The 12082-nt window shown below is 43.3% G+C and overlaps 1 protein-coding gene across 1 annotated transcript in view; it reads left to right on the top strand.

Moving 5' to 3' along the window:
• Positions 1-781: 781 nt before the first annotated feature.
• The window catches only part of LOC135698749 (putative tyramine receptor 2), a 231534-nt gene continuing 220233 nt past the window's right edge, over positions 782-12082 (top strand). Inside the window, exon 1 of the mRNA XM_065218876.1 lies at positions 782-823. The gene's annotated coding sequence lies outside the window, so the exon portion shown is untranslated. The remainder of the gene's footprint in view (positions 824-12082) is intronic.

Genomic DNA, 12082 nt, shown 5'->3' with positions numbered 1-12082 from the left:
TAATTTATTTTCCCGACGTCGTTTCTCTGTTTTGATCCTGCCGTTCGGGCGTAGGATTCACTTTCCCTGACCTTGCCGGAATTCGCACGTGGTCCGAGACGATGGTGCCGAACCAGAGACCGGGAACGAGACACGAAAACCAAGGGGCCCATCACATGCGCACGGGAACATCTGTTGATTCGCAGCATCACAAGGCAGCTGTTATCAGTGCCACTTTCAGTTTGCGCTCAACCGTCGACGGGATCGGTCGTGGAATTTTGCCGGGATTGTCTTGAAGCGTGCGTGGTCTCACGATAAGGAAGGAGAGGGAGAAAGGATATTACTCACTCCATCCGACGCCCCGTAGTGCAGGGAAGGGATTACCAGAAAGGATTATTATTGGCTGTCCGGAACAAATAACTGATGGATGTGCCGGGAGCAGACACTGATGGGAAAGCTCCAACCGGCAATTCTTGCATGTGAACACAGGAAGTTTGTCAAGTGTAATATTCGCCCGAATTGTGTCCAGAGAGTGTCATGCAACATCAGCAACTTTCCGGAAAGGCACTAGCAAGTGATATGATACTGGAATTGCATGAGTGATGAGAGCACCGGGTGTATAGCAATTATAAAGAAGCAAATTGGAATTCTGCAGTGATTAAGGTGAAGCAAAGTTTGCATGGCGGAATCGCACATTGTGAGTGTATAGATACGAGCAGTTCAAAGAAGAACAATAAACAATGGGGGCTAGTAGTGAATGAGGGAAATAAAAATCAATGGATTGATTAATTGGATTACGAATCGTCTGACCGTCCTTCCTGGTGGGAATTCAATCTCGATAACGGTAAGTCTTTGCAGCGGTTCTTGTGGAGCTGGTAGGTCTTGTGTTGTATCCTTTCAAGAGTTGGAGGGGGGGAAATCCCAACGGTACTATTTTTCCGCAAATCCTCTTTGCACTGTACGGGTTAGGAGAGCGTGTTCGAACTTTATATGGGTCGTATGTCAGCCTTGCACTACAAAAAAGACAATTAGCGGGATTGTTGGTTACTTGGGAAAACAAATTGAAAGATCTTCCGGTCATCAATCTAATGGATACCAATCCAACTTTTTACACTGGTCTACTATAACGGGAAAAAAATCAGCCCCAGTTGACACTGGACGCTTACTTTCATCCGGACTTTCAAAGCACCGTCTTAGCAAACATTGATTTCACAAAAAAAAAATTCCTTCGCCGAGCTGTCAGCCCCTTCTGAAACAGTAAATATGAGTCAAGGGGTATGCCACTCAGTACAGTGTGCCGAAAGTAGATTCGGCACAGCTTGGGCAAATCCATCGGCATATCTTCGAAACAATCTCGTAGGCATTGGATTGATCATTACATAAAATGGGAACACTGCTAGACAGCTGTAATTGAAGTTGTTCACAACATTCACTGTGTATTTCAGAAACATACTCTAATTGAATATACTAGAGAAACTCCCACCAGCAATTCGCTTCTCGGTTCATATTTAAATTTGAAATGTAGGCTTCCGAGGGCTGTCGATTGCTATCGATGCCGGTCACAAGTCTTTCAGATACTACGCAAATAGAGTGTACTACGAACCGGGCAAGAAGCAAGAAGCAATCATGCAGTGGTGGAATATATATATGAAAAACTCAAAGGAGAAGATTACTGGATAATCAAGAACTCCTGTTCCAACGACGATGGGGCAACGATGGATATGCTTTGATGGCGGTGAAGGGTAACATCTGTGGCCTAATCACCGATGCCAAGTATGTGAATTTGAAGTGAGATTTATATATAAATCAGAATTAAGTAAAAGAGTAGTTTTATTTTTGGATATGTGTCATCTTGTACGAGATGGAATAAATGGTTTTTTGATTTGTGTATTGTGCCGGTTCGGTATTGTTCAAGTGAGTTTGGACTTGTAACGCGCACCCAGAACACAGATGATCAATCCGAAGTGCAGATAGTTCTTGTAGCTGAATGCAATGAACTTCAAGCTGTAATTGGCACCTGACTGGATAATCGCCGGGTAGCACATGTCCAATTAGTAGGTACCCACACCGGAGACGTATCTTTTGTCCGTCAGAGCCTGCCCGACACCCTCCGACAGTTTGGCATGTTTTACTTTCTTATCAACATCGATAATCTCCATGATGTGATCCTTGAGGTACTTGTTGAATACGTCTACCATCACCAGGCAGGCCTTCTTGATGATGATAACCTCCGTGTTCTCCTTGGAGCACATGATGTACCCGATTGGGATGCTGATGTCCACCGTGTCGAAGCTCTTGTCCTTGACGAAGGCTCGCCACGATTCACAGAATTCACCAGGGAAGTTGGTCCTTGGAGAAGACGCCTAACGTTTTGCCATCCTTGGATCCCTTGTTCGCCACCAGCAGCTTTTCAAAATTGGCCTTGTCTTTGTCGTTCTTATCCCGAACAGTTTCAACGTCGGAATGCCCTCCTCACCGTCCTTCTCGATCTGCTTCAAGAAGTCGATTTTCTTCTTGCTAGCAAAGCAAGCATGAGCATGATTGACCGCCCACGGTTGCTGCTCTGTTATTACCAGATCAGCTGCAATTACACAGAGAACCAACAGATGATGTTTGGGACTAACATTCAAGCTCAATGTGTAAGAACTGCTGATCTAATATTTTAGCAATACCAGCGCCGGCCGTGTCCGAATGCAGGTCAACTAGGGAATGGGAAGGAATGTGTTGACGTGGTACTCGCTGTGAAGGAAACCGAGAAATCCTCTGCGCTTCCACGAGAAATCACTGGGATGTTGGATGTGGGGAAAGGTTGCACACGCACACGCAGGGATCGTTTTTGGTAGAGCGATTATAATACACAAACACACACACACACACGCGCGCACTCATCAAATTTCTATTTTTAGATCAGGATCCGCACTGTGGTAAATGATGCGATCGGTATTAAAGAAGAATTTGTTTTCATTAAAATCTAGTGGGTATAAAATAAGGCAAAGTGAAAAACTGCAAGGAAGGGGACGGGCCTGGAATTGAACTCACGACCTTCTGCTCAGTAAGCAGAAACGGTAACCACTGAGCTACCGAGCCTCGTCAGTCGATTTTCTTCTTGCTAGTTAGGAAAAAGATGGACTTTTCACAAAGCACCGTAATCGTATCAGTCTGCTTAGTCTGCAGCGAGGTGGATTTGCTGTAGATGGTTTCCTCGTCTACGCCGACCGTCGTCAGAATGCAATCCACTTTCTGCAGCGAATCATCTTGGAAAACTCTGGTTCCTTCCAGTTGGCGAAGAGGCGTTTTATTCGTCGGTAGAAGGAATCCTTATCGAGCACGATATTCGACATTTTCACCAAACCAAAACATTCAAGCTGTCAGAAATACCGGGTTGCCAAATATACCATAATATTCGTATTTTACAAAAAATTGCAGCTTGCTCTATGATCGGCACAACCGGCAAACTTTCGACACACCTACGGCACACTGCGAAAAATGTTGACCCAAGATTTATGTGCGGAATGACCTACCCCTTGATATTAGTACATAATTTCCATTACAGTGCTTTCCCTATTTTGTCTACTCCCGATTTTGTCAGCCTGCCGATTTCCCTAAATTGTTCAGTTTTTAAGCATGAAATCTCAAACTTTTCTATCTGAATTATTTTTATTCCTATCCTTCACTGAAATGTGAATGTTAGGGAATGTGCCTACTAGGAATGATTATTTTTGAATTGCTGATGGCTAGCATAAACATTTTTACCACGGAAGCCTATGTTTTCTTTGCTATTGTAATGAAAAACATTGCTCTATTGCCAACCAAATTTATTCTTAGAAAATGGAAACAAGAGCCTTACATATTTCAGGACTGGTAGTGATTCACTTTTTAGTAACTTGGTCACATTTTCCAAGCCAGTCACTAAAACGTCTTCTTTTTTTAAGGCCAAGTCACTAAAGTCACCTTTTCACGCTAAAAATTTATTTCAAGATTGATCATTCTTCTTGCAGTGTGTAGGATCTGATAGTCGAATCGATGCCTACATTTTGTTCTAAAGGGTCTCCCACATCAAATTGCATCACGGAAAAAACGCTGTAGAAAATTACCCATTGGGTATTTTCTCTTGAAAATTTGGGTAGAAGTAGTTTAGAGGGTATTGTTTACACAGTATTTGTATCGCTGTCAGTTTTTCGAGAGATGGAAAAAATGGCATCAACCGAAAAGCAACGTCGCGAATTGATTTTGCGCAAGCACCTGGAAAATCCTCAACTCTCTCATCGGGACATCGTGCAGTCAACGGTGAGTCGTGTGATTAAACGTTACTACGAAACTCTGAGCATTGAACGGAAGGAGAAATGCGGTCAGAATGGATGTTCTATCAGTGATCAGGATTACAAGCGTGTCGTGAAAGCGTTTAAGTGAAATCCCAATGCTTCGGTCAGGGATGTGGCCAAAAAGTTGAATCTATCCGAGTCTTTCGTTCAGAGAGCCAAGGACCGGGAGGGACTGCATACGTACAAAGTGTAGAAGGCTCCAAATCATGACGAACGGCAAAATACGGTGGAAAAGTCACGGGTCCGGAAACTGTACACCCAGATACTGACCTAAGCCTCAAGGCGGACTTCCGGTAGCTTCCGGGGCTACTGTTCTTCACCACCCAGCGCAAGTTTGATGTTCCGGAGGAAGTAAGGAAGCAGAAACTTTCAAAGTTTGCCAAGAAATACATGATTTGGCAAGCGATCTGCTCATGTGGCAAACGCAGTGTGCCGTTCGTGACTACCGGGACTGTAAACGAAGAGATCTACCTCAAGGAGTGTCTACAGAAGCGTCTGCTTCCTCTGTTGAAGCAACACGAGGGCCCTACGATCTTCTGCCCGAATCTAGCTTCGTGTCACTATTCAAATGTTGTCCTGGAGTGGTACCAAGCCAACGGAGTCACTTTCGTACCCAAGGACATGAACGCCCAATACAGAAGGGCAAATTAACAAAATTGTAATGACCTTATCTCGCAAGCCGAAGCTCACCTAACAAATCGAACACCACTATCGAATAGGGGAGATTCTTCCCTACCTGATTGTGTTATTGGTTTGGCAAGGCGAGCTTCGGTTCGCATTTAACATTTGATCACACAAGCTTGTTCGCCTTTTTGTATTGTTGGTTGCGATTTCGTTATGTTCCTTTCTTATAAACAAACAGCTGTCACCTGTTATGATATCGATATGTGCCTGTTACGATATGTGCTCCTGTCATCGTCGACTTGTCGATCTCGAGGGGACACGGGTGGGGTAGGTGCTGCTACTGTACCTTTCGACCATTGGTACTTGAGCGGTCGGTTTTCATCTCTTTTTGCCAATGGTGGCAGGGGGGGGACACCCCTCACCATCCCTCTCCAAAGGGGAAGTTTGGTAAAGAGATATGAAAAAACCGATTTGTACCTTCCTTAAAAGTTGTCCTAGCTCTCTATTCTAATATCTATATGCAATCTTCACACTGCCGTACTCTAACGGAACTATCAACTCTATGCTTTCATCTACTCCATCTATCGTATAAAAATTACCACTACAGTCTGTTATTTGAAATTAGCATCTTCAACTATGTAAATCGTTGACTTCACGTAGAAGTAATACTAAAACATATAGTCAAAGTATTTATTTCAGTTTTTAGCATCAACAACAGCAATTAACGACATGACAATCAGTTTTAAACAAACAGCCTTACAATAAAATCCATTAAATGTTGAAGTTTAACACTTACTTAATTTGAGTGAGTCTAAGATTTCAAAATACCTTATGCCTTAAAGTTTCGTATTCTATGTACAAGTTCAAGATATTGAAAAAAAATTCAATGTACCCGAATCAAGGAAAAAAAATGATTTATTTCAAGTTTGATATTTCCTTTATGAAAAATGTGCGATCTTCAGTGAAGTACCACAACAATTGTTTTACAGAAGTTCTGAGGAATGCAAAAAAAAAATGCTGAGAAATTTAGTGAAAAACTGCGGGAGTATCCGGAAAATATGGGGAACTTACTGAAAGCTTTACGTACTTCAAAGCGGTTCTATTAGCTTAAAAAAACTGCACGAACTTGTAAGAAGTTTCTAGAAATTCAAAGAATTTCACCGGTGTCAAGAGAATTTCGGTAATATAGAGAACTTGAGCAAAGTTTAGAAAAATTCAGGATAGTTTCATGGTGTGCTGAAAAAAATTGAGAGCCCTTAAGATGTTCCGAAAATTTCAGGGAAGTAAGCATACCTTCAGAGACTTTAAAAAAAACTTCAGAAATATTTCAGGAACTTCACAGAAGTCCAGAGAACTTCTGGGAAGTTTTAATGGTGTTTACGAGAAATCCATTGATTTCAGAGCAGAACCGAGATCTTCACTAGAATTGAGAGCTTCAGGAAAGCCCCGAGAACCAAGGAGCAGTTCAAATAATTTCAAAGAAATTGCAAAAAACCTCAAAGCAGTTTTGAGAAACTCAGGGAATGTCCGCAAACTTGAGCAAAGATCCGAGAGGATTTCTGGAATGTAATAAAAATTATATGATCATCCGGAAAATGTGAGAGGGTCTTTAATCATTGGAATTTCAAGAACTTAAAAATAAATTCGAAAATTTACCTGAGTTGATTAGAGAACATCAACGAAGCTTCATTACGAGATATTCCGAGAAGTCTATGATTGTTCCGAAAACTTCAGAAGTGTCAGGAAATATGCATCAGAGAATTTATCGGAACTTCAGGTAAGAATAGAAAACTTCAGGCATGTCCAGATAAATTCTGGCAAAATTAGTGATTTAAGGCAAAGTTCCGTGAACGTTCATAAAGTTTGTAAAACTTCAGAAGAAATGTGGAAACTTCAAGGCAATTCAATACATTTCAGTAATGTATTCGGGTTCTTATAAACAATACTGGACAGTCCAGAAAACATTAAGAAAATTCAGAAACTTTCTGGCAGATGTAGTAATATCAGGTAAGTCTAGACTACTGAAGAAGCTATGAATTAGTGAGCATGAGCATAATCATGATTGACCGCCCACGGTTGCTACTCTATTATTGTAAGATCAGCTGTAATTACACATACAACCAATAGACAATGCTTGGGACTAGCAATCATCCTCAATGTGTAAAAACTGGTGATCTCAAACTAGACAATACCAGTGCCAGCTGCGCCCGAACGCAGGTCATGAAAGGAATGGGTAGAAATGTGTTGACGTGACCCTCGATTTGATGGAAGCCCAGAACACCTCTGCACTTCCACGAGGAATCACTGGGATGTTGGATAAGAAGGTTGGGTTTGCAGCAGGGTTCGTTTTGGTAAACGATAAGCTGAATTGATGTCCTAATGATCAAATAACGCGAAGGAGCTTGGAATTGAACCCATGATATTCTGCTCAGTAAGCAAAAACGTTTGCCATTAGGCAAACGAGCTCCTATTCCATTGTATTTACATTAACAAATAAAGCGATTAAAGAATCTTGAAAGTTTTTTACAATAATTTTGTCCGAAATTCAAGAGCGAGCAGGCAATAATCATTTTGATTATTTAAATAAATCGGTATAAATCGGTATAAAACCTCAAAAATCGGTATTCTGAGGAACCTTATCTGTACATCGGTATCTAGTTCGGAAATCAGTATGAATACCGATAAATCGGTATATCTGGCAACGCTGTCTGACAGACCCCAACCCGCCAAAAGGAAAGGAAAGCCCCAACCAGGACTAGTACTACACTGACAAAGATGCCGAACCCTTCCGCATCAATGTGGAGCTCACCGATGCAGATCAACAAAAAAGCATCTCCTCTCACGTCACAGAAAAAGGAAGTATTAGTATATCTCAAAAGCTTCACAGCGGCGAACAGACTTGTACTAAACAGCGTAGTGGATGCATACGGATTTAAAGCTTATGTGGCCAAGCACCTGATAACTCCAGTTACTACTGGAGTTATCTCCGGGATCCCGACTGATCTGACGACCGAAGAAATCATGCAAGACCTACACAGCTTGGTGCCGATTACGGACGTTTATCGCTTCCAACGCTTTGTCAACAACGCAAAAATTCCCTCAACCCGCGTCAGTGTCAAGTTCCGGTCGAACAAGCTACCAGAGCTCGTAAAACTATACAGCTGCTCCATCAAGGTGGAACCATTCTACAGAAAAGTTTTTCTTTGCCTAAACTGCCTGAGCTACAACCACAAAACAGCAAACTGCCGAAGTGCTCGACGCTGCCATGGTTGTGGAGACCGCCATGAGTCCAACAACGAATACGAGGAATGCAAAAAACCTCTCGTTGCTGCCTGTATTGCAAAAAAGAGCACAGTACCACCGACGGAAACTGTCCCGAGCGCCAACGCCAGAACAATATCAAGTCAATCATGGCAACGAAAGCTTTGACGTTCTTCGAAGCCAAGGAATACTTCTCTATCACGACTTCAAACAGCTTCAACGCACTCGCCGAATTCATGGATCAACCGAAACCAGGAGATAAAGGATCTCACGATTACGCATCGATGGCAGGAAGAAGCAATAACATACAAACAATTAACTCCAGACATGGCGGATATGGCGGTGCTGCCATATATATTCTACTAGACTATACTACTAGACTACGGTTTCCAGCCCATTTCCATACCTACGACCAGCGATCACACACTGTGCAGCCATCCAGGCAATCAACACATCCGACCTGATTCTTATGAACGACGAAAGCCCCACCTACAAACCGCAACAACTCAACAAGAAGGCCACTGCCATTGATCTCACACTGGTCTCAAGCAACCTAGTGTTGGACTGCACCTGGACTGTAAGAGACGAGTCAATCGGAAGTCAGCGCCTCACAATAGAAATAGAATGGAACACTCAGGTTCCACACAAGGAGAAATTCGTTTTTAACAACAGCAGGCGGTGTCGAACTTCAACTGAAACAGCACCCCGGAAAACCTGATTCACCTGAAAAGAAGTTCAGCAATGTTTCTTCGGTTGAAGAAGGCGAACGTCAAAGAAAACATCAACAGATTCGCCGAAAAGGTGGACCCACAATCAAGTTCAGCCGAACTCTGGAAAAAGATACGACGACTCACTGGAAAGAAAACAGGTACGTGCAATAACATAATCCAGGACAATCCAGATCAGGCAAAGGAATTTATGGACTTACACGTCGGCCCGAGCGATATTTCCCCGGAATACGCGAACAGTTCAACAATCAGCAACATCATGGACCAGAACAAATGGAACAACATCCTGAACCGGAAGAAATCGTCGGCCCCAGGAGCTGATCGTATTACCTATGATATGCTGAAGTCCCTGAGCCCACAAGTGACTAAGCTAGTCTTGATCGACCTGAACAACTACTGGAGACAGGGAAGCCTACCACAGCATCTGAAGTAAATTCGTATCGTTGTCGTGCCCGGAAAGGATAACACCACTCCAGCGGGGAACAGACCAATATCCCTTGTACCTACACTAACAAAAACGCTAAACTCTGCTGTTCTAGATGGACTAAACCAGTTTATCGACAAGCAGCAAATACTACCCAACCTATCATTCGGTTTTCGTAAAGGATAGTCAACGAACACTTGCATCACATACGTTACGTATACGGCCGATGATTTTTTCATCCTCGTCTTTGGGAATAACCTTGACAGTATCACGGTCAAGGCACAAGCAGCCAAGTCGACAGAATCGAAAGAAAATCAATTTGGAAATCAACCCAGATAAAACCAAAGCGATGATTTTCAAAGAAAGCAAGGTGACATTGGGAGTAAAAGTCGGAGGAACTCCTAATGAAACAGTGCCAAGCTACAAATACCTAGGAATCTACTACATGGATAGAACGACTAGCTACGGAAAACACATTCGGGAGCTACGACACAAAATTCAGGAACGTATGATGAAGGTTATATCGAAAATAAAGCACGGCGGACATCCAGAGACGATGGGACTTTTGTATAAAGCTCTCATACGAAGTGTCATCGAGTATGGATGCACCATTTTCGGGAATGCTAGTAAAACTAACAAAGAATCGCTTCAAACGATGATTAATCAATGTTGGCGTAAAACAACAGGATGTTCGTGGACCACACCGAGGAACACTCTGGCAGGACTTGCAGCGGAAAGTCCGCTAGAAATACGAATGGAACAAGTAACCTGTAAAGAGATTGCGAAACACTTTTTGCACGCTAGTGTTGTCGCAGACCAGCTCACGCTACTAGGTGGATCCGAAATACCAGAGGACATGCTAACGTTAGTTGAACGCACTTATTTGAAACACCGGCGCATCTTTGAGGTGGTGATCCCGTCAGTCAGAGTGCACAATACCCAATCGATGGACATTCCAACGGTGCTCCTCAACGCAGCACCTGCCAAAAGAAACTGCGATCCACGAGCCCTGAAACAGACATTCTTATACCTACAAAACACTAATTACAAACACCACCCGAACATCTACACAGATGCTTCAAAAATGGGGACCTCCTGTGGCGTAGGAGTATTCTGCCCAACCACTAACCGCAGAATCAGTCTACGATTGGACATAGAGACCTGCATAATGACCGCCGAATTGTTCGCTATCTCAGTAGCATTGGAACACCTGCAAGAAGAACAAATTTTTGGAGCAGTACACTTCACGGACTCACTATCATCTTGCCAATTGATAGAAGGGGAACTCGAGGAACGAAATCGCAACTCAGTGATTCACGACATCATTGTTAAGGCGTCGTTCCTGAAAGTCACGATCCAGTGGAACCCGAGCCACACAGCAATCAAAGGGAACGATATTGCAGACGAGCTTGCCAAAGCTGGCGCAGAATCGGAACGAATCTTGAAGAACGGAATCTTCATCAAGGATGCCTTAAACATGTTCAATCAGCTAAGAGTAGATAACACAAACAAATGGTATTCTACTTACGCTGAGGAAAAAGGCAAGCACTTCTTTGCTATTCAGCCAAATTACAGCGACCACCCTTGGCACAAGGGCAAGCAACTCAGCAACAAAGAAGTCAGAACACAGCAACAAAGAAGTCAGAAAATTGTTCAGGATTCTGAATGCGACGCCTGCCTGGCAGAGGACACGGCAGACCATGTAGTACTCCACTGCAACAAATACGCCATCACCCGCTCGGAATACGATTTCGACGGCAAATTCTGAACGCTGATAGACCTATTCAAATCAAACGAAGTGAAAACTTTTCGAGATGTGGTTCACTTCTTGAAAAAAATAAAAATGGAATTGTAAACACAACAAACGAGTGCCCGACTGCGTTGGCATCAAAAACTTCGACGAACAAACAAAACCACTGGGCATATGGTCACTGACACCGGTCTCATCAAAAGCAAGAGAAGAAGAAGAAGAAGTACACACATAACAACACATCAAAAACTAATCGGTCAAGTGCCAAGCTTGCAAGTACGATCGCGACCTTAATTGTTTTAACGAATCATGCTTCAACATAGGCACCTAGCCGTAAAAACCGAGGAACATGCCTCACGCGATCGAGGTCAGTCCTCTGGCAAATGAGAAACGATAAAAATAAATCTCGATTTCTCATCCGAAGGGAGGCATCCGCTCCTGCAAACAATGCATCCGACCACAATCCAGCGCAACTGGCATCTCACCCACGCATGCCAACACCACCATCAGATAGGGGAAATTTTCATCTACCTGTTAGCGGCGCCAACTAGCGCGGGTGAGCCACCAGCCACACAAAACCGACCATCAAAAGCACTGACCCCCAATGCAAGACACGTCTCTTCGAAAATGCAATCGAGAAAACATTTTCCTCTAGTCATTTTTACACAAATCCTCCTCCTCCAACCACACAATAAAAAGATATCACTTTTCTTTTTCAAATCACTCTGTGCACATCGCAAAAACCTAACAATAGATCAGCGCGATCGAGTCACACCGGCAACAAAGGGAAGCGAGAGCACACCAGGCACCTAAGCAACGAAAAACTCCACGCCAGCACAAAGACAGCCCGAGCTTCAAAAAATCAAATTCCAGATCAACAATAGGAAAGGGCCCATCAGCATTTGTAAACCAACCGTTCTAAAGCCCTCTCTTCGCAAAGCGAAGGCCACTCGCGCAAACCAACACCATCATCGGGTAGGGGAAAGATGTTGGT

This window comes from Ochlerotatus camptorhynchus, unplaced genomic scaffold (genome assembly GCF_037179485.1).
Source record: "Ochlerotatus camptorhynchus isolate MF236.1 unplaced genomic scaffold, CSIRO-AGI_Acam_v1.1 ptg000094l, whole genome shotgun sequence".
Taxonomy (NCBI): Eukaryota; Metazoa; Arthropoda; class Insecta; order Diptera; family Culicidae; genus Ochlerotatus; species Ochlerotatus camptorhynchus.
This window is presented reverse-complemented; position numbering and strand designations above follow the sequence as displayed.